This window comes from Benincasa hispida, chromosome 8 (genome assembly GCF_009727055.1).
Source record: "Benincasa hispida cultivar B227 chromosome 8, ASM972705v1, whole genome shotgun sequence".
Classification (NCBI taxonomy): domain Eukaryota; kingdom Viridiplantae; phylum Streptophyta; class Magnoliopsida; order Cucurbitales; family Cucurbitaceae; genus Benincasa; species Benincasa hispida.
Window position 1 is genome coordinate 56,370,108 of NC_052356.1, and position 23,915 is coordinate 56,394,022.

Below are 23,915 nucleotides of genomic sequence, written 5' to 3' on the forward strand. Positions count from 1 at the left end.
GTAGTGGGGTCGGCGGAGGGTAGAAGCCTATCTCGAGTAGCATGTCATCATTTTTCTTTCTTTTAGATGATCGCTTCTTGGCCGATGCAGGCTCACTGCTTTCTGCTACGTCTTTGCCTTATGCCCGCGCAAGATGGGCTGCTTGCCTTTGTCTCTTTTCCCGCTCCTTGTGCTATTCTTCTTTCTTGCGTTCAGCGAGTTCTTTGCCCTTGCTTTTGTATAAGCACTTCTTGTTAGCTTCACGCTTCCTCTTCTTCTCTCCCAACATCAGTCTTTCCTCTTCTTCTTTCTTCCTCCTTTCTTCTTCTTCTACCTCTCTCTCTTCTCTCTCAAACTTTTCTTCAAACTGCTTAGAGGCCAGCAATAAGCGATGATCCTCTTCGCGTTTTCGGATCCCTTCAAACTCGGACAAGCTCGTTATTGCTTCACATCTCCTCAAATTCCAATATTCTTCTTCTATTCCCCTCTGTGATGATGAGCTTGCCCCATTCCATCTTTTCTTGCTTCTCTTCTTCTTCTTTTCTTCTTCTCTCCTTCTCTTCCAATGCTAATATTAAACATTGAGGGTCGATGATAGACCCTTACGGTGCATTCTCCCTACGACGCCACATTAGAGGGGTTCCCTCTGTTTCTTCTCCTTCGTCCGTCGCAACCAATTGTGTTGCTTTAGGCTATAGTGGCTCCATCAACTGCGCCATTTCCCCTATCGTCCCTTACCGAGGTCGATTCTCCATCCTTCTCAGGGCTTACAGCCCTCTGCTTTGCTTTTTCTTCTTCTCTCAGGCGCCTCTTCTCCTTTCGGCGAAATTTTCTCTTTTCTTTCTCCTCTTTCCTCTTCTTCTTGGCCTCTTCATCTTCGTCATCATCCTTTTTCTCTTTGTTCCTTCTTAACTTGTGATGATGTGACGACTCCGCCTTCCCTGCCTTCTGTCCCTTACTCTTTTTCTTCTTCTTATCTTCTTTCTTGGCCTCAGCAACCTTCTTCAATCTAACTCCCACTTCCTTCTCTGCCTCAGCTGGTAGCCCATCCCCTGCAACTTCCTTCATCGCAATGTCAGGGGTTATTAACGCTGTCTCCGCTTCTCAGGCCTCTTCAACTACGATCTCATTTTCTTCTCTTTCAATGATCACAATTTCCTCTTCTTCCATTTGTGGAGGCTCATAAAAAATCTCTACGATGATGGTGGCCTTCGGAGTCTCCGGGACCATTACATAATTCCCTTTTTCTTTTTCAACCACCACTTCTTCCACCACCACTACTCCATCCTTTATTGCTTCATCCGCCACAATCGCCGCCTCCTCCTCCATAGGCAGTGGATGGTTTACAACCCTTGCCTCGGCCAGTCCACCTCCTTGCTTCAGAGTGATTAGGATGTTGCCAAACACCTCTGTATTGTCTCATCTCTTCCGTTCACTTTCAGTGGAGACGAACAGTGTTGGTGTGGGCATGCTCTCAGTGCTTCCTCCTCTCTTGAACGCAGGAGGCCTAATGGGCAAAGGATTTCTCTGGGATCTTTCGGTGGGTCTGGGGATGGTACGGGCTTGTGCGGCAAGCCTGCGCCTGGCAGCCAGGAATGCTGCCTCTCACATGGCTGCTTGGTCAGGGACAGAATGTGAAGTAGGTTAGTTTGATGTTTGGTCGGCCATGGAAACGGACGAGAAGGTCTGGTAACTTCGAGCTTCTGGGAGAAGAATATGGTTCTGAAAGCAAAATGTTTAGGGTTATGATTTATGGAATTTTCCAAAGACAGGGAAGGGGGTATTTATAGGTTGGGCCATAATTGCTTGGGGATACGAATCGATTGGACTTCTTCCCGAGTTACCAGACAAAATTTTCTTTAATATTTTATTTGAATGGATGCATGATAAGTTATAACGCATTGTGTTCAATAGCGCAACTGTATCTTTGCAGAGGACGAGCAATAGCGCATATATCCTTGCAACACACCCCTTAACTAATGCATTTCTGGAGGATACCTCGACATAGTGCATTTGGCTAAGGACGGGAAAAGGACATATATGAGCACAACACACCCTTCAACTTAATATAGTTGAGTTAGGTGATCGCAGTGCAATCCTAGTAGGTTTTGGATGCGTCCATTGTCATCTTGCTTTCTTGTTGTTAAATGTTTTATTATTGTAACTTATATTTTACTCATAGGTATTTTATTTGCTATTATTATTATTTTATCGATTTTTCTTTATGACTCAATCATTCACAATTTAAAGCTCATACGCTGACTACAGAAAAACTCAAAGAATTAAACGTAGGAATGAATTAAATGCACAAAAGTAAATGAAGAATTAAATTCGAAGAGTCAAAATTTGAATTAAATGAATCATTAAAACTGGGTTCAGAAATCAAAGAAGGAATTCAATAAAGCAGAGTAAACGCAATATTGAGATATGGACCAAAAATTTTGCATTGTCTTTGATGATCGCAATCCACATCTTTGAAGGCGGGCAGGCTTGCCTGCTCAATGTCTTCATGGACATTGCTCCTTCCTTGTTGATCCTGGGCCTTCAGAATTGTTGGCCAGTGTTCCAGGTGTCCGACTTCTCAACTCAGAGGCCAGGTGGCCCACTTGGATCTCCAGATTCCTTATAGAGGACGCTTGCGCTTGCATAACAGCATCATTCTTGTCCATGTACTGTTTCAGTAGCGCCTCTAATAATTCTCTCGAGGCATTAGATGATGATGATGGTTGTTGATTTTGCAATCTTGATTGCCCCTGGTTGTGGTGAAATGGAGGATTTCCTCTGCTGCCCACCTGATGGTTCATTGGCCCCCCTAGGTTGGGATTGCCGCCCCAATCGAAGCTAGGACGACTCCTCCAGCCTGGGTTGTAGGTGTTGCTGAAGGGGTTGTTTTGGATAGCACACACTTGCTAAAGATTCAATGGGCATTCTTCAACTCCATGAGCCCTTGCACAGTTGATGCAACCAATTGCGACCACTTGAGCCAGCGTAGCGGGTTGCACTGATTGTGGAGCAATGGCTTCTTGATTAATGGCCATTGAATGGAAGATTGAGGTTACCGTGGCCATCTGGTGGCCAATGTAGTCATTGTCTTCATAGGGACAATGGCTATTTCAGCTTTTCTTCTCTCGGCACCTTGGCCTCCATATCCGTTATCCCAGTCATCCATATTCCACAGATGCGGTCAAGGATGACTTTGGCCCTTCGGTATGTCTTGTCCATTAAAACCTCCTGCGCGGAGGCATCAATAACAGCGTGCGTTGTCTTGTCAGGCCATTGTAGAATGTTTCCATCAAAGCGCAATCAGTGAATCCTGATATCGGGAAAATTTTCACCAACCTTCTAAATCGCACTCAGGCAGTGCTCAAGGTCTCATTCTCTTTTTGTTTAAAGTTCAGCACATCCTTTCGTCTTCTTGCATTGATAGCCGGTGGGAAGAACTTCTTCATAAACCGTTCAACCAATTGCCCCCATGAAGTGATTTCATTGGGCTCTAGTGAATAAGCCCACTTCTTAGCCTCATCCCTCAAAGTGTAAGGGAACAAATATAACCTAATATTCTCCGGGGTCACGCCAGGTAGGGAGAAATTGCCGTACATCTCGACGAAGCTGGTCAAGTGGGCATGCAGGTTGGGTGCAAGGAATACGGGATCCTGAGTTGGTCGAACAGCCCCTTGATTCCAGGCGAAATTGCCGTACATCTCGACGAAGTTTGGCCTTGAGATTCCTGGCGAAAAATCATACAGGTTGGGTGCCGCATAGTTTTGCATTGGGATATTGCGATCGGCTGCAAGGAATACGGGATCCTGAGTTGGTCGAACAGCCCCTTGATTCACATCTGGCATCGCGTTATAGTTATTATTTACCATGCTGGCTGCCTTTTTTCGTCGATTTCTATTCTGGCGTATCCTTGCGTGGAAGGTTCGCTCGATCTCAGGGTCAACTTCGAATTCCTGTTCAGCACTAGGATTCATAAATCGTCAGGCTGCTTTCCACGTTGAACAGCCAGTACAATGAGATCTATCTTGCAAAATACCAAAAATCACTCAAACAAGAAACCATTAACCAGTTCCCCGGCAACGATGCTATAAACTTGTTGATTCGTAGGTATGTATGATATTAGATGATCAAAATGATGCGATACTACTTCTATTTATGCGTCAATTAGGAATATTCATGTAGTATGCTCTGCGTTGTCACAAGTTTCCTTACAATGGACCCAAGTGTAATTCCACCGCAAGTTTCTCGGTATGATCCGAGGTCAAACATGGGAAAATGGTTTTCGGATACTGCGGTATGTTCATGGTATATGCGACCAGCTTTCCAATTCTTTATAAAGGAGTTTGTACAGGTATGTAAATTGCGGTATAATAAAGGAAAGCAATAAAGATGCGATAACACATAAAAATACAATAAACCTAAGCTAGATGTTACAAGATACAGACTTCATGTACAAGATGCTAGAATTAAGGCTGGCTGTGAAGGTTGTGCAAAGATGTGGGATATGGCAAAAAGTCTTATGAACAAAATAGAAAGAGAAAGATAAGTATTACAAACAATGCAAGTTCTTAATTGGATTGAAGGCAAAAATACTGTTCTGCTCTTCTCTTGGCGTACATCTCTCAGTAATCGGCCGTGTTCCCCATATGTCTGTGGTGAAATAGAGTCTAACGTAATGAACGCAAGGTTGCTTCCATGTCTAGAAGTACTATTCGTTTTAGTTAACGCACTCTTCTGATCCTCTCTCGATAAATCAGAATGCATCTTCACTTCTGCTCTCACAGATGCAGATGCCCTCTAGCATGCTTTAGCTAAACGTATTTTGTAACTTTAATACATATTAAGTTCTTGGTGATTCGTATTTCTCATCAAGAGATTAAGAAAACATCTTGAAGAAAGTGACTAACGGGTGAATGGAAATAGACAGAAAATGGTAGATGGAATCTATCGAAACATTTAATATTTCTACTAAGCATTTGATACATGATTTGTGAATGAAGAGGTAAAGAAAATATGAAATACAATGAAAGAGAGATAGAACAGATACAAACTAGTGCCAATGTCTTGGCACAAATTCGATGGAGATCCACTTGTCGGATCGGATGGTTTCGATGGCAGGAAGAGCTTCCCTCTCAGGCTTGCTCCACCGGTAGCAGGGATCTATGCACAGAGCTTCGATCGGGTATATGGTAGGTCAGATCTGAGATTCACCTTTTGGCCTTATCTCGTTCTCTTCCCGGATTTCCTCTCTACAGCACTCAGCTTAGCCTTTTCTCTCTAAAATCTTACAACACTTAGCCCCGTATCCAGTAGCATACTTTTCTCTAAAATCAATGGGGTATTTATAGGAGTAGATCCTTGACTCCGGCCTTGTGGTCCCCACTTGATGTTATGGTAATTTCGCAGATGGAGGGATATTATTCCTTCTGTTATGCAATTAGACCATTAATTCTGCACAACCATTAGTTGTCCACGTGTCGCAATCCTCGACTCTCACGTTGCTCAATTGCATCTTTCGATCATAGGTTCCACATGCGGTGTTTGTTTTTATTACCGTATGTGGTCGAAGCATAGCTCTGGACCGACTTTCATCTTGTGCCGTCACTTCGGTAATCGTCTCTTCATGGTTGATCGACTGGCGCAATTGTGACATAAATGCGTTGATTATTTCTTATGAGCCTTGAGCGCAAACGGTGACTTGGTTTTCTACAAAACAGAGTAAAGTTTGGCCTGTCTTCCATCTTTTTGGTGTTAGTGGGTGTAATCGCAAACATTTATAATTATTATCATACTAGGCTAATTTTCTTACAACTGGCGCATAATTACTAACTTTTGGCCACAATATCTAGATAAGGTGGCATAAATAACTTGTATTTCTACAAGTTATCACTACACTGCACGATCACATTGAACTCGAACAAAGCGATCACCAAGTCATGAACACCCCAAACACCACGAACGGCCTCCACAGAACCTCGACTGTGTCGAGCTGAGTAAGACACCACCAAAAAGGTTACCTTGGTATTCTCAGTGTGAGAATCCAGAGTGTAGGCTCTATGTGGACTTGGTTAGAGGATGAGACCGGAGGAGAACAATCGTGTAAATGATTGAACAAGTGGGAGAAGATAAAGTCTATCATATAGGTCGATGCCCAATCATTTATCAAAAGCTATGCGATCGTCTAACAAAAGCTATGCAATCGTTTAGCTCATCGTTCAGCAGAGAGTCTGTCGTATAGAAACTCTCCACGATCGTCTAGTCTCTCCAAGCTGTCGTTTAGTAAATTTGATTTACTTGACAACCTCTTCGTGAGAACTTTTCAAGAGTGGAAATCTCAACTTTCCGAGAGTGGAAATCTCAAATTAACCTTAACTAAATTTAGGAAAACATTTTTCCTTTTAACTCACGGTTACCTTGAAACCACCAATAACGTCCCACTCAATTGGTTATTAGAGAAAACTCCTTGTCGATATGTGAATCATACCTTGAAGGCAAGATGACCAAATGACCTTTTACTGGAAAAGGTTATAGAGCCAAGGAAACCTTGGAGCTTATACATTCAGACCTCTATGGTCCGAATAGTGTTAGAGCTCGAGGTGGGTATGAATATTTCATCTCTTTCATAGATGATTATTCAAGTTGTGGGTATCTATACCTAATGCAACGTAAGTCTGAATCCCTTGACAAGTTCAAGGAGTATAAGGCTAAAGTTGAAAACTTGTTAGGTAAGAAGATAAAAACACTACGATCTGATAGTTGTGGAAAGTATATAGACCTCGAATTCCAGAACTATGTGATAGAACATGGAATCACGTCCCAACTCCCAACCCCAAGTATAGCTCAGAAGAATGGTGTATCAGAAAGGAGAAATAGAACCCTGTTGGACATGGTTCAGTCTATGATGAGTTATGCTCATCTTCCGGGGATTTTCAATGGAGACTTCATGTTACATTTTGAACAACGTTCCCTCAAAAAGTGTTTCTGAAACACCTTTTGAGTTGTGGAGAGATTGTAAAGGTAGTTTACACCACTTCAGGGTTTAGGGATATCCGGCCCACGTGCTTGTGGCTAATCCTAAGACGTTAGAACCGCATTCAAAAGTTTTTCTCTTTGTAGGCTACCCCAAAGAAATAAGGGGTGGATACTTCTATGATCCGAGTGAGAATAAGATGTTTGTGTCGATAAACACTATCTTCTTGGAAGAAGACCACATCAGGGATCATAAACCACAAAGTAAGCTTGTTTTACATGAGATTGAGTGAAACTACTGAGTGTTCAACAAGAGTTGTTGAACAGACTGATAGATCAACAAGAGTCATTGATGTTGGTTCATCTAGTCAACCATCTCAAGAGTTGAGACTGCCTCAACATAGTGGGAGGGTTATGAACCCACCAGAATGCTACATGGGTTTGACTGAAGCCCAAAACATCATGTTTGATGATGGAGTTGAGGATCCATTATCTTATAAGCAAGCAATGGAGGATGTTGAAAAAGATAAGTGGATTAAAGCCATGAATCAGGAAATGGAGTCTATGTACTTCAATTTTGTCTGTGAACTTGTGGATCATCCTGATGGGGTAAAACCTATAGGTTGTAAGTGGATCTACAAGAGAAAACGAAGTGTAGATGGAAAGGTGTAGATCTTTAAGGCTAGACTTGTGGCAAAGGGTTATACCAAGGTCGAGGGAGTAGGCTATGAGGAAACTTTCTCATCTGTTGTCAAGTTGAAGTCTATCAGGATTTTCCTATCCATAGCCACATTTTATGATCATGAGATATGCAAATGGACGTCAAGATTGCCTTTCTGAATGGTAATCTTGAGAAGACCATCTACATGGCTCAACAAGAGGGGTTCATTGTTCCAGATCAAGAGCAAAGAGTTTACAAGCTTAATAGGTCCATTTACAGGCATAAACAGGTGTCTAGATCGTGGAATATTAGATTTGATAGTGCGATCAAATCATTTGAATTTGATTAGAATGTTGATGAGCCTTGTGTTTACAAGAAAATCATCAATAGCTCAGTAGCTTTCCTGATGTTGTATGTGAAAGATCTCATATCTAAGAGTTCCATGAGCACGTTCAGATCGCTCCGATCTCATAGTGACCGAAATACAACAATATACATTCAAAACATACAGTTATGCAAACAAATCTTAATTAACGGCATGCTATGATCAACAAAATAACAAAAGAAAGAGTTCCATACCTGTTGAAGTCAATCTTCACACTTTGGAACTTGATGCAGTGGAACCATCCAAGCGATCTACCAATGCCAAGTAGCAGCGTCAACAACAACAGCACGAACAACCGCACGAACACGAATGTCGTGGGGGACGACGACACCACCACTAAAGAGCCTCGGGTATTCTCGAAGTGAAAACCGAAAGCGTGGACTTTGTTGATTTTGGTAGAGGAAGGAGGAAACACGAATCGTGTAGGGGATAAGCAAGTGGGAGGGAAAAAGCGCTATCGCATAGCCTGTCTCTTATACACATCTAGATGTGTATAAGAGACAGGGTGAATTTGGTAGAGGAAAGAGGAACACGAATCGTGTAGGTGATAAGCAAGTGGGAGGGAAAAAGCGCTATCGCATAGCAGACTGCTTATCGTTTAGGAGAAGCTACACGATCGTGCAGGTTTTACTGAACGATTGTTTAGAAAAAAGTATACGATCGTTTAGAAAAATCGGCACACTATACGATCGTTTAGAGAAGCTACGCGATCGTTTAGGAAAAAGTGCGCGATCGTTTAGGCGCGAGGTAGATGATCATTTAGGCAGAGAGTGCTATTGTATAGGCTCTTGAAAAAACTTAAGCGATCGTTTTCTTTTCTCCAACGCACGCTTGCAAAATCTTTTTGGGCGATTGAACGATGGGGTGATTCAAAATGAAAACATTTTTCATTTTAATTCATCGGTTACAATAACCAACGGATCCCACTAACCCACGTCCAAACGTGATTTTTTGGATTAATTATGATATAATTAACCAATTAATTAATTAATTAATATAATCATATTATATTTTTAATCTATAGTTTGATATCACATATCTACTATAGATTTTTCTCCTCTACTTGATATAAATCATATTTATATCTTATTTCCTCCAAAATAATTTATCTCATGTTAAGCCAATTATATCATATATAATTAACTAGTCCAATTATATCATATATAATCGAACTTCCTCTTGTCAATTTGAACATTTCAAATTAACCCAAATACTGGTTCTTGACTTTATTCAAGCTACCCAGGGGACCTAATGGACCTATGGCTCGAAGCTCCAACGGTCCATGAATAGCTAACTAAACTCTTTAGCCACGAGATCCACCATCCATTAACTGTCAGGCATTCCACTAAAGACCAACAACTAAACTCTTCTTACCACAGATATATTTCTGTGTCCATCAGATATAAATAATCATGAGTACGATGACCCTTCATAGATACTCGTAAATATAGCTGAGCCAAATTATCGTTTTTCACTTGTAGTTAGATCTCACTCCTTAAGTACCACTGATTCCTCTAATGAACAATACAACATAGTCTAACTATGTGTGAACATCTCTCAGGCCAAGAGAAGTTGTGTGGCGCCACATTGTTCAAGCCCCAAAATCAGCCCTTAAGGGAGCTATCTATCTACTTACCCCTGCCTCAGGGAAGAAGTGAATTCCATCTTTTGTAGCTGACTTCACAGGTCTCAAATCATACGAATCCCGAAAATGGTATGTTTGAATCGGCGACCTGACCACTTCCACCCATACAAATCAAAAGACCACACTCAATGGTAGGAGTTCCCAACTCACTCAAGATTGAGGTCATGTTACCTATGTCCATCCTAGTGAAGTGAAGTCTCTGTCATGAACGGTGTTATATAACGAGACGTTAACACTTCGTGGTCAAGTCTTATACAAACTCCTTGTATAGGACGCCCCCGCTCGTATGTCCCCAACACGAATGATTAGGATCAGACCATCTGTGACAAGTCATAACACTTGTGACCATTCCACAAAGCTGGCCGCATCCGTAGTATTACCAGGATAAGGTTTCCCTCCTATATCCATATACTACAGACCATTTTGGTTATCACACAAGACATGATCCACTTGTATGTCACCATATACATGCTTGAGTCACATACAGATAACCAGGGATTTTATGTTTATTGGTTTGTGGTAAAGCAAATAAAACAAGTAACTGAGCAAAAATACAAGATGTGAAGTAAATATCATATATTAACAACACAAGCGTTCGTACAAACTGTTTACAAACTACAGGACAAGAGACTTTAGGACATCAAACCCAATAATCTCCCACTTGCCCTAAAGCGAAGTGGGGTGTACAATAAACTAGTACAAAACAATAAACTAGGGCATAAAAGCCCAGTACAAGAAAAATCTCCCACATACCGTAGTCCAGCCACGGGTGATCCTGTAGACCCATGCTCCATAGGTGACCCTCAAACACTGTAGCCGTGAGAGCCTTCGTAAACGGGTCAGCAACATTAAAATGGCCTGGGCTGATCCGTCTCACCTCCTCAACCTCTTGAGGAATCTTAGGACACATGTCCTTAGACAAAGTGACTCCATGCCGGAACGACAATAGGCCCCTCCTGGAGTCCTGCATCGAAGACTTGAGCAATATCTTGTCAATGTACGATGCCTGAGACAATGCTAACATTTTATTCTTACAATCTTGAAAGATCTATATACCTAGAACAAACTAAGCCTCTCCCAAATCTTTCATTTGGAATTGGGTCACTAGCCAGTTCTTAACTGTAGTCAGTAGACCTACATCATTCCCAATTAGTAGGATATCGTCTACATACAACACTAAGAAGACTACTAAAGCGTTAATGATCTTCTTGTAGACACAAGGTTCATCAACATTTTGGTCAAAGCCATATGACTTGATCGCAGTATCAAACCGTATGTTTCAAGATCGAGGCTCCTGTTTCAATCCATAAATGGACCGAATTAGTTAGCTGATCTACAAGATCCCATACTGAGTTGAAGTACATCGACTTCATCTCGAGATCCATGGCCTTGACCCATTCATCTTGGTCAACATCTTTCATTACCTTCTTATAAGACAACGGATCCTCAACGTTGCCATCTTCCACCATAGCAAGGATTTCCATGAAACCCAGATAGTGAACGGGTGGGTTCGCAACCTTCCCACTACATCGAGGTTCCCTCATCTCTTGAGGTGGAACCAACATACTGAATGAACTCCCATAAAAAACTCTTGTTGATGTAGCAGGTTCTTCAACAACTCTTGTTGAAGTTTCAATAGTTTCATTGGAAAGCTCATGCAACACGACTTTGCTTCGAGGACTGTGCTTCTTTATATGATCCTCCTCCAAGAAAGTAGCGTTTGTTGAAACAAACACTTTATTTTCCGTTGGATCATAAAAATAACCCACTCGTGTACCTTTGGGGTAGCCTACAAAGAGGCATAACCTCGACCGTGGTTCCAACTTCTTGAGATTAGCCTCAAGCACATGTGTAGGGCAACCCCAAATGTGGAAGTGACGTAAACTAGCTTTTCGCCCGTTCCACAACTCCAGAGGTGTTCTTGCAACACTCTTAGAGGGAACACAGTTGAGTATATATACCGTAGTCTCCACTACGAAACCCTAAAACGAGTCTGGTAAGGAAGAGTAACTCATTATCGAGTGAACTGTGTCCAATAAGGTCCTATTTCTCCTCTCCGCTTCACCATTGTGCTGAGGTGTACCCGACACTGAGAGTTAGGAAACGATTGCATGTTCTATCAAATAGTCCTAGAATGCCGAGTCCAAAAACTCTCCACCTTGATCTGATCGAAGTGTTTTAATATGTCTATCAAATGTGTTTTCAACTTCAGCCTTGAACTCTTTGAACTTTTCAAAGGATTCAGACTTTCGTTGCATAAGATAAACATACCCTTACCTTGAGTAATCATCAGTGAAACTGATAAAATACTCATAGCCACCTCAAGCTCGAACATTCATAAGACCACAAAGGTCAGAATGTACTAACTCAAGAGGCTTCTTGGCTCTATAACCTTTTCCAGTAAAAGGTCGTTTAGTCATCTTACCTTTAAGGCAAGATTCGCACACTAGTAAAGAATTTTCTTCTAACTCACTTAGAAGTTCATTCTTCACCAATCTCTCAATCCTATTGAGATTGATGTGCCCTAAACGAAGATGCCAAAGTTGGGTATTTTCCTTTGGAGAAATTTGTCGACGTTTTAATTGATTTATGGCAGTTCTGAACAATTCAGTTTATGGAGGGAATTAACGGCTAATGGCCTTAGCACATATAAATTCGATTCCAATTTTTCTGTGCAAATAAAAACACCATCTTTATGAATAAATGCTTTATCTACATTAAACGAGATAGAATTTTACATTGCAATAAACACTTTATAGAAATAAGGTTTCTCTTTAGTTCAGGAACAATATATACATCATGTAAAACAAGAAACCTATTCTGTAAAGCTAACTGGAGTCCTCCCACTGCCACAACTAAGATGACATGCCCGGAGCCTACTCACATCGTCATCTCACTAGCCTCCAGCTGTCGCCAAGATCTAATCCCCTAAAAAGAAGAACAAACATGGTTAATGGCGCCTGAATCAATTATCCAGGCAGAGTCACCATTCTCCACTAAACAATTTTCAAGCACAAGTAAATCACATTTACCTTTATCGGCCTTGACCTTAGCCTTTGCTGCTTTCTTCTCTTTCAAATACTGAGGACAGTTCCTCTTCCAGTGTCCATATTGGTTGCAGTGGAAACACTTTCCCTTAGCAACCTGTGGATACCTCCTTGGGGCGACAGGCGGTGGGTTAGCAAGTGCCTTCCCTTTTCCCTTACCACCCTTCTTCTTCATCCCCTTTGCAGAGTTAGAAGTAGAAGGTACAGACTTCGTTTTTGAGGTCGAACCTCTATGGAATGTCTTAGAGGATGAGGTAACATTTGCCTCTTCTTAATTTTCAGTAAAGATTGGTATGTCTGTAACTCGTTGAGGAGAGTTGTAAGGTTATATTTCACTTTGTTAAGATCACATTGCTAACAAAGTGTAGGAAGCTCTCCGACAAAGAATGCAGAATTATGCTAACCTGGCTGCCCTCATCGATGGTAGACCCATTCAACTCTGCCACATTAAAGTGGACCATCATGTTTAGCACATGTTCACAAACAGAGGAGCCTTCTTCCATTTTGGAGTTGAATATGTATTTAAGAGCCTCATGCATAAGATGTTCAGACGGTTGTCCAAACATCCTCCCGTAGGGACTCCATGATCTCATGCACTAAGACCATAGGCTCATGTTTCTTGGCAAAGACTTCAGAAAGACTTGCCAAGATGTAGGCTTGAGCCTTCTCATTCGCCCTTGTCCATCGCTCGTATGCCTCCCAAAAACTTCGAGCGAAATTTGGAGCTGGAATAGGAGGACAAGCCTCCGTGAGAGAAAACATTAGAGGAGCTATGCGATTGTTTAGGAAACAATGTAAGATCGTTTAGGCACGAGGTAGACGATCGTTTAGGCGGAGAGTGCTATTGTATAGGCTCTCAAAAAAACTTAAGCTATCGTTTTCTTTTCTCCAACGCACGCTTGCGAAATCTTTTTGGGCGATTGAATGACAGGACGATTCAAAATTAAAACATTTTTCATTTTAATTCATCGGTTACAATAACCGACGGATCCCACTAACCCACATCCAAACGTGATTTTTTGGCTTAATTATGATATAATTAACCAATTAATTAATTAATAAATATAATCATATTATATTGTTAACCTATAGTTTGATATCACATATCTACTATAGTTTTTTCTCCTCTACTTGAAATAAATCATATTTATATCTAATTTCCTCCAAAATAATGTATCTCATATATTTAGCCAATTATATCATATATAATTAACCAATCCAATTATATCATATATAATCGAATTTTCTCTTGTCAATTTGAACATTTCAAATTAACCCAAATACTGGTTATTGACTTTATTCAAGCTACCCAGAGGACCTAATGGACCTTTGTCTCGATGCTCCAACGGTCCGTGAATAGCTGACTAAACCCTTTAGCCACGAGATCCACCATCCGTTAACTATCAGGCATTCCATTAAAGACCAACAGCTGAACTCTTCTTACCACAGATATATTCCTGTGTCCATCAGATATAACTAATCATGAGTACGATGACCCTTCACAGTTGCTCGTAAGTATAGCTGGGCCAAATTACCATTTTGCCCCTGTAGTTACATCTCACTTCTTAAGTACCACTGATTCCTCTAATGAACAATACAACATAGTCCAACTATGTGTGAACACCTTTCGGCCCAAGAGAAAGTGTATGGCGACACATCGTTCAAGCCTTGGAATCAGCCCTTAAGGGAGCTATCTATCTACTTACCCCTGCCTCGGGGAAGGAGTGATTTCCATCTTGTGTAGCTGAGTTCCCAACTCCCAAATCAGACAAATCCCTAAAATGGTAGGTTTGAATCGGCGACCTGACCACTCCTACCCATACAAATCAAAAGACCACCCTCAATGGTAGGAGTTCCCAACTCACTCAAGATTGAGGTCATGTTACCTATGTCTATCCTAGTGAAGTGAAGTCTCTATCATGAACGGTGTTATATAACGAGATGTTAACACTTCGTGGTCAGGTCTTATACAAACTCTTTGTATAGGTCGCCCCGCCCGTATGTCCCCAACACGAATGATCAGGATCAGACTATCTGTGACAAGTCACAACACTTGTGACCATTCCACAAAGCGGGCCGCATCTATAGCGTTACCAGGATAAGGTTTCCCTCCTATATCCATATACTACAGACCATTTTGGTTATCACTCAAGTCATGATCCACTTGTATGTCACCACATACATGCTTGAGTCACATGCAGATAACCAAGGATTTTATGTTTATTGGTTTGTGGTGAAGCAAATAAAACAAGTAACTGAAAAAAAAATAAAAGATATGAAGTAAATATCATATATTAACAACACAAGCATTCGTAAAAACTGTTTACAAACTAAAGGGCACGAGACTTTAGGGCATCAACCCCAATAGTATGTGGATGATATCGTACTCATTGGGAATGATGTAGGCTTTCTGACTGACATTAAATTGTGGCTAGCTGCCCAATTCCAAATGAAAGATTTAGGAGAGGTGCAGTATGTTCTAAGAATCCATATCATTTGGGATCGTAAGAACAAGAGGTTGGCCTTGTCTCAGGGATCATACATTGGCAACATGTTAATCGGGTACTCGATGCAGAATTTCAAGAGGGGTTTATTACCCTTTAGTCATAGAATTATTTAGTCTAAGGAGTAGTGTCCTAAGACACCTCAAGAGGTTGAGGAAATGAGATGGATTCCCTATGCTTCGGCTGTTGGAACCCTCATGTATGTAATGTGATGTACTAAACCTGACATTTGCTATGCAATAGGGATTGTCAATTGATATCAGTCCAATCCAAGATTAGATCACTGGATGGTAGCCAAAACGATTCTCAAGTATCTTTGGAGAATGAGGGACTATATGCTCGTGTATGGAGATAAGGATTTGATCCTTATAGAATACACATACTCTGACATTTAGGCTGATAGAGATTCTTAGAAATCGACATCAGGTTTAGTGTTCACTCTGAATGGAGAGGCTGTAGTTTGGCGAAGCATCAAGCAAGGATGCATCGTGGACTCCACTATGGAAGCCAAATATGTAGCCACTTGTAAAGCTGCTAAAGAGGCTGTTTGGCTTAGGAAGTTTGATAACTGATAGAAATACAAGTTATTAAAGCTCAAATTATTAAAAAAAAAATGGGAGAAAGCGATGGTAAAATAGGTAATATTACAATTAAATGTGCCAAACTAAAAGAAAATTGCGATCGCTAATGCTCATCGCATAAAAGCAGTTAAATTGTGTTATTCTATGCAGGTACAATGCAATGGCGTGTTTGAGATGCGATCCAAAGGTACAATGCAATGGCGCGTTTAAGCTTGCGATCCAATGGTACCTTAAAAGATGATCGCATGATGAGTTTACATAAAGGCGGTAGCCTAATGTAATGAAACATGATGAGACGTAAACCTGATAACGGTCAAATCGGAAATACAGTTAACGGCCGTTGAAGACCATATCATTGCAAAAACATTGAACTTCTAGTGACTTTCAGACGACGCAACATGGTATGGAAATTAATGTTGCCCATCAATGCAATCATTAGTGAGAAGAACTGCTTCACCTAGAAGTCTATAAATACCCAATGTTACCAAAGCAAGGGAAGCGCGCGAGGTGGCAAGGCGAAGCCAAGGGAAGGGAATTCTTGAAAGGAAATTAATTTTCAGAGAGGTCGATAGACTGCCAAAAACAGCACGAAGGAGAGACACCTAACCCTTGCGAGAGCAAGATTTTGCAATTCGGGAAAGAGTTAAAGTGATAAGAGCAGTGTAAAAAGCCAGAGGAAGCAAGACATTGTTTACCTGGCTTGATACTTCTTACACCATTTATCATTTTGTACTCAAACACTTTATTTGCAAAAATGGAAACTTCATTTCAATTTATGTTCAGTCTCTCCCCACCATGCACGAGTAACTAAATTTGTGAATGGGTTGAGAAGTACTTAGTTGGCATGACTTATGCTATGCACTTTATGCGATCATATTGTCTTATGTATGCTTCATTCATCATTTGGAGTACTTGAAAGAGTAGTCTGAAGATAGAATCTAGGCTTGAGAGAGTCGGATTAGATTGCATAAGCAAGAGTAGAGACTTAGAAATAAGTTCTATTTGCTACATTCCTTACACATTGCATGCATTATAGAAATAGAAAATGTGGCACTATGCATTGAGAAATGTAGTGCTTAATATTTGTGTATAGCATGATCGCATTACTTGTACAAAATCTTAAGAAATGCTAGCTAAATCACTTCTCAACCCCTTCATCGCATACTTGTTATAACACCACCCTTTCATCACTATGCATTCAACTCCATCACATTAGAAAATTTAAGATAAATAACCATCCACTTCTTTATCACCATCGCAATAGGATCAGAGAGTATGTCGCATATCTATTTAGTAATCCCTATGTTCGACCCTGGACTTACCAAGACCCTAAGAAGTCTTATACTTGGGCTTTGTTAGGAAAACTTGCATGATCATCGCATCCACACACCCTTCCTTCGCAGGATAAATCAACGCATCGAGTTTTTGGAACCGTTGCCGGGGATTATAGTATAGATTTCGCTAACATCAAAACCTCTTTAATCTCTACAGCTTTCGACCTTTGTTGTATTGCCATTCCACTTATGAAGGAAGAAGCAAGCATCGTATGAGCAAAGGACATACTCTTGAGCTCAAGTACGACCCATAGATCGAAAGAACTTTTCGCAAAAGGTAGAGAAATAGACGTAAATGGCAAGGAAAAGTTCACAGAATGGTTGAACAACCTAAGGAATGAGTAGCAAATGAAAACAACATGATGGCAAATCCTATCCTACTGGCAAATGATCGCAATAGACCCATCCGGGACTATGCGTCACCAAACTTGTATGATTTCTCCGCAGGAATCATGAGACCAATATTGGATGGATCTAGGTCTGAGATGAAGCCAATAATGTTACAAATGATACAAACAACAGAACCAATCAGAGGATGGTGTGGTGAAGATTTGCACTCCCATCTACGAAGCTTCATTGAAATCTGCAACACTTTTGTGTTCCCTAATATTTCCCCAGAAGAGGTTTGACTCACGTTATTTCCATTTTCACTATGCGATAAAGCAAGAAAATGGGCTTACTCTCTCGAACCAAGAGAGATAACTTCATGGGAGCAAGTTGTGGAGAAGTTTATGAAGAAGTATTTCCCTCCCACAGAAAATGCCAGAAGGAGGAAATTGATCACCAATTTTGAACAAGAAGAAGATGAATCGCTCAGTGACGCATGTGTTGGATTTTATGTCCTAAAACTCGTAGTTTGTAAATTAATAAACATATTATGTGTTGTTTTTCGATAAAATTGTTATTGAAATTGTAATCTTGAATCCAATAAACTAAGGTCCTGAGGCTATTTAATGTAGTTTGAACTTTATGTAGTGACATAAATGTGAATCAAGTTCAAATATATAGCCAAAATGGTCTATAGTATATGAATAAGGTTGGACGCCTTATTCTGGGGACACTGTGAATGCGGCCCATTTTGTAGTTAGTACAAACGATGTGATCCTAAATCGTTCATGTGGAGACATGAAAGTAGAGGCATCCTATGTAAAGAGTTTACATAAGACTGAACCATGAAATATTCACTTTTTACGTTCTAAACGCCGTTTTATGTATAAAACTGACTATTTTCTTTAACTGATGACCTAGGTAACTTAATCTTAATCCTGAGCTAACTATGAACTCCTGTTCACTCAGAATTATCCTTAAATCTGCGTAGGTGAGGGTAGCTCATTATCGCTAGCCCAATAAGCCTCCCATTTTAGGGGTAAAATCAGGTGGATAGTTGGAAATATAGGGTGCAAGATGGAATTCACTCCTACCCGTTATAGGGATAGTAGATAGGTTGTTCCCTTTAGTACTGAATCCAGGTCTTGAACAAGGGGCCCTACCCTCTCCTTGGCCCGAGAGGGATTCGGTTTTATAGGTTGGACCTTAAACCAATTGTTCATTAGAGGATCAGTGGAACTTAAGGAACAAGATGTAGTCTTGGGGGTAAAAAATATTTTATGACCAAGCCGAGATTACGAACAACCTGTGAAGGATTAACTTACTAATCATGGTTATATTAAATGGACACAAATATATATATAGTGAGGGGAGTGCAACTATGGAATGACCCGTTAGTTAACGAATGTTAATTAGCTCCGTCTAAAGAGTTTAACCAGCTAATCTCGGATCATTGGAGCCTATGATCTATAGGTCCATAAGGTTCCCCTACTAGCTCATATGGAATAAAACTTAGAACAGTATGATAGAATAATTCGAAATATTCGAATTAGGTGAAGAGAGAGAAAACTGACAAGTAAATGTGATATAGTGGTCGATTTTTCAGTTTAGAGATATAGCTTTAATATTTAAATGTGATTTAAATATCAAGAATATGAATAAATTCATATTCGGAAGCTCGGAAGTAATGGAAATGGTCAAAGATGTAAAAAGTCAAAGAGTTGACTTTTGACTTTGAAAAGTCAAACTTTGACCGATCTTATATTCAAATGTGATTTGAATTTTAGGAAAATGAATGCGGATTCATGCTCGGGAGGTCAAAATTAGTCAACACGAAAAAAATCATAAAAAGTCAAAATGTTGACTTTTTGGTCAAAGTTTGACTTTGACAGAATGACTATTTTGCCCTTTGACTAAAGTTAGTGGGAAAATCCAAACTTTTGTTGGATAATTCCACTAACAAATTAATGGGCTAGGTGTTGGCTTATAGTGGAGACATTAAGCCCACTTAGATAGGGGATTCTAGGTGTTGGGTTTTTATGAATTGATTTCATGCAATTTTTGCATGGCCTTTTTCTATACATATGGGCTTTGAATTTGGATTAAAAACTTTTGCCCATTTTGCCAATTTTAGTTTTAAAATTTTGGCTAGAAAATCACAATTTTGGAGAAAAAGTTTCAACCCAAACCCAACCAAAAATTCTATTTCTTGTTCCATCTCTTTCTCTCTCTCGGGTTCTTCATTCATCGGGTCCCACAACCCGATTCTGAGTCCAGAGGATAGTAGGTCAACTTTAGTGGTGGTCTGAAAGAGTTTGGGTCAAGATTCAGCCAGGAAAAGCAGTTTTCGGGAGCTTCAAAGATAGTTTTTAATTTACAGTTTTTTCCTTCAATTGCATGTTTTTTCCTTTAAATTAAAAGCAATTAGAGTGTAATTAGATCCTTTCTTCACTGCGTGCGTCCATCGCATTAAAGCAACTAATTTACGTATTTTGTGTAGGAAAATGCGTTGGCGCAAGGCAGAATTGCGACCCAAGGAATTCAACGTCCGAGCGCATTAAAAGATGGCGACCGCAAGGCTATGCGATCGTATGCGTTCGAGAAGATGTTCTCAAGAAGGTGGCTGCATAGAGACGTCGCATGAAAGTGAAAGTTTAATAAATCATGATGGGACAGAAAGCTGATGACGGTCAAATCCGAATTTAGTTGACAAGTTGTTAATGACACACTGTAGCAAGTACACTCAACTTTTCGCTGACAATTAATCGGTGCATCAGATTAATGACATCCCATCAGTGCAATCATTTGGGAGAAAAGCTTCTTCACCATGATCTCTATAAATACTGAAGGCCACCATCGAGAAAGAAGCTTAGCCATATAGAGAGTTCGCCATACAGAAGAGAGTTAGCCGTTGTTCATAGTTTTCTTACACTTAGAAGGCAGAGGCGAGTGAAGAGAGAAGACGCCGAAAGATCATTCCTGGTCAGCTCAAGAGAGTGTTGGGAAGCATTGAGAATGGAGAGAGGGCCGACTCTTGCGAAAGCAAGAATATTCTTTTGGGCAGAGTAGAGAAAAACACAGTGTAAAAGCTTTGGGAAGCAAGACATTGCTACCAGGCTTCTTATCTTTACTTCCCATTGTCATTCTGTATTTTGATTTCATTTATAAAATGGAACTTGCATCTCTACATTTGTTCACTCTCTTTACATTACGCATGACTACCTAAACTTTTGAATGGGTTGAGAAGCACTTAGCTGGCATGACCTAAGATCTTTATTTTGTGCGATCATCTTGTCTTATGTATGCGTCCATCACCCCTTTAGAGCTACTCGAGAGAGAGTCTAAAGAAAGAACCTAGACTTGAGAGAGCTAGGTCAGAATCTAGGCTTGAGAAAGTTAGATTAGAACCGCATAAGCAAGAGATAGAAATTTAGAGATAAGTTCTGTTTGCTAACATGCATCGCATGCACCCTAGAAATAGGTTATGGTAGTATGCGGTCACCTTGTGTATGTGTGTGTCATTCATCATCGCATAGACAAGAATAGAGGCTTAGACGTAAGTCCTATAGACATCATCGTATACATCGCATGCGTCCTAAAACTAGGAGCTATAGCATTTGCATTGAGAGATGACCTGTTGTTGTATGTGTGTAGCATGATCGCATAACATGAACGCAATCTTAGGAATTATTAGCTGATAACTTGTAGAAATACATGTTATTTTGGCTCTTAAGTTGGAACAATTAAGGTTTTTAATGATAAATTCTCCTCATTTTTAGAAGAAACACATGGAATTACTCAAACATTAGCAAACTCATGAAAAAGAAGTTTTATTACTAAATACTGCGACACTAACGCGTTATATTGCAGGATTTCAACAAGAAGCTAATGCATGAGTAAGAAGTGTTGTAGGCAAAAGTTCTAACGCATGGGCCATGCGTCGGAGGGAATTCAATGCCGAGAAGATTCATTGATTCAGGCTGTTTGTGTCAAATCACCACTTGCAAGTATGGGCACCTACAGCAGGCGACGTCTGAAAAGCTTCTAAGTGTCAGGCGGCTGACAAGGGCATGGATTATAATGCTGCCCATCACCAAGTTGGAGATGACCAATGCCTATAAATAGATGAAATCCATCCAGAGTTCAAATATACAAGTACAGAAATTTCAAGTTCTCACTCTCTGTATTAGCGTAGTCATAGTTGTAGATCTTTAGAAGCTGTGTTGTGGTGCCAAAAAGATCAGAAGGGAAGAGAACCACCATCACTGCGGGTCAAGGAGCGGAGGAAGTCGAGCTTGAGAAAGACACTTCGTCTGATTCTTATACAAGTGATTGTACATAACTAGAATTGAGCCAAAGAGATACAAGTGATTGTACTCTACGGCATGACTCAGTTCCTTTCATCTCATTTATCGCTTTCATTTCATCTGATTAAATATTGCTTTTGTAAAGACAATCTGCTTCTTTATAAATTCATATATTTGATCCATGACACTTTGCCATTGTTTATTTCTTGTTTGTGTTGAATGCATCTATACTTTATGCAAAACTTCATTTCAAACGCCTAAGCCAACTTGATCAATTGGTAAAAGCATCCTTAGCTTAGATTATTCGAAAGAGTAAATAAGCCAACATCAAGTAGAACGCCTAGTACATCTAGAGATAGACTTATTGTTGTTTATTGCATTCTATGTTCGACACATGCATCCTAGAGATAGGTTTTGTATGTTATTCGCATTGAAAAGTGTCGAATAAGAGTCTAACGCATAAATAAAGATAAGCGCCACCTCACCCACAGCACATTCTGGTTCGTGTACATTCATCTTAGATCGACGCATATCACTTACATTAAAATCCATTTTCACATGATCCATTACTCACTACTCGAACTCTTTTGTATCTTCTTACACAAGCACAGCACCTTAGTGTAAATAACACATTTCTCTTATACATTTAGGAAGCCCCTACAATAGCTACAACGCAAGTTCTGCGTTAGCTTAACTGAATCCCTGAGTTTGACCCTGGACTTACCAGGAACCTAAATTGGATTTATACTTGGGTCTAATTTAGGAAAACTTGAACGCCAATAGGAGAAGTGTCATGCGTTCTGTTGCACATCTCTAATGCACCAACGCGTTACAAATACATAAACGGATCAAAGCATCAATGCATCATTTATACTTGAGAACTTATTTTTCCAATTTATTTTATACAACGCACTCCTAACTCGAATAATGATAGCAACGAACAAGTTTTTTGCGTCGTTGCCGGGGATTCAGAAACAAAACTAACCAGAAATTTTGTTTGTATCTTTTGTGGAACACTTCAGTCGAGGGATTATTACGAGTTAAGCCTAAGCTTGTGAATGTTTATGTGCAGGGAGAGCACTCCTGAACTTATATACGACCCCGAGATTAAAAGGACCTTCCGACGTAAAAACCGATCTAATCATCGTTGAAAGTTGAGGCAGCAACTTCTCAGACAATAGAACAGGAAACAAGCAATGGCGGACAACCAGGCAAATCAGAACTTAGCTCAGCAACTAGCTCATGCTGCACAAAATTCGATCCTAATGGCCAATAGTAGCACGCATCCCATGAGGGAGTACACGTCCCCTGTATTGTATGATTTCTCTCCAGGAATCATATACCAAACGCCAGATGGGACAAGGTTCGAGATGAAATTTGTAATGCTTCAAATGCTTCAGACTATTGGACAATTTGGGGGTGGTCGTGGAGAAGATCCTCATGCCTACATGAAGTGTTTCCTAGAAACGTGTAATTCATTTGTGATTCCTAGAATCACCCCAAAGGCGATCAGGCTATATTTGTTCCCATATTCTTTGCGTGATGATGCAAAACAATGGGTAAGCTCACTTGAGCCTGGTGAAATCACTACCTGGGAGAAGTTGATGGAGAAATTTTTGCAAAAATACTTCCCACCTACCACCAACTCGAGGAGACGTCAAGAGATTATGAACTTTGAACAAGAAGAAGCTGAGACCTTAAGCACCGCATGGGAGCGTTTTAAGGGATTGGTCAAAAATTGCCCGAATCATGGACTACCACTAACTATCCAAATGGAGACTTTTATGGTGGATTGAATAAAGCATCGTAGATGGCAGCCGATGCATCGGCAGCTAGTGGAATTATGGATAAATCTTACACTGAGGCTAGAGAGATATTAGACCGCATTGCTAAGCACAACATGGAATGGGTGGACGATACATATGACGAAAGAGCTGACAGGAAGAAGAGATCTCAGAATGTTAATTCTATCGATTCCAACACAATAGCCACACTATCCGCACAAGTGGCTACGATGACCAGCCTTTTGCAGAACATATCGCTAGGGAACACATCAAATCAGCAGAAGGTGAATCAGATAGAGGCATTTGGCAGCCCATGGTCAGTTGTGTGGGCTATGGAGATCTTCATTCTTATGCTGAGTGCCCACAAAACTCGCAGTCAGTATGCTTCATTA

At 40.4% G+C, this 23,915-nt stretch overlaps 1 non-coding gene across 1 annotated transcript; it reads right to left on the minus strand.

Moving 5' to 3' along the window:
• Nucleotides 1-23,391: 23,391 nt before the first annotated feature.
• LOC120084337 lies at nt 23,392-23,495 on the minus strand. Its single transcript, XR_005483697.1, has one exon. It is a non-coding gene; the product is annotated as a small nucleolar RNA R71 (small nucleolar RNA).
• Between the last annotated feature and the right edge of the window lie 420 nt (nt 23,496-23,915).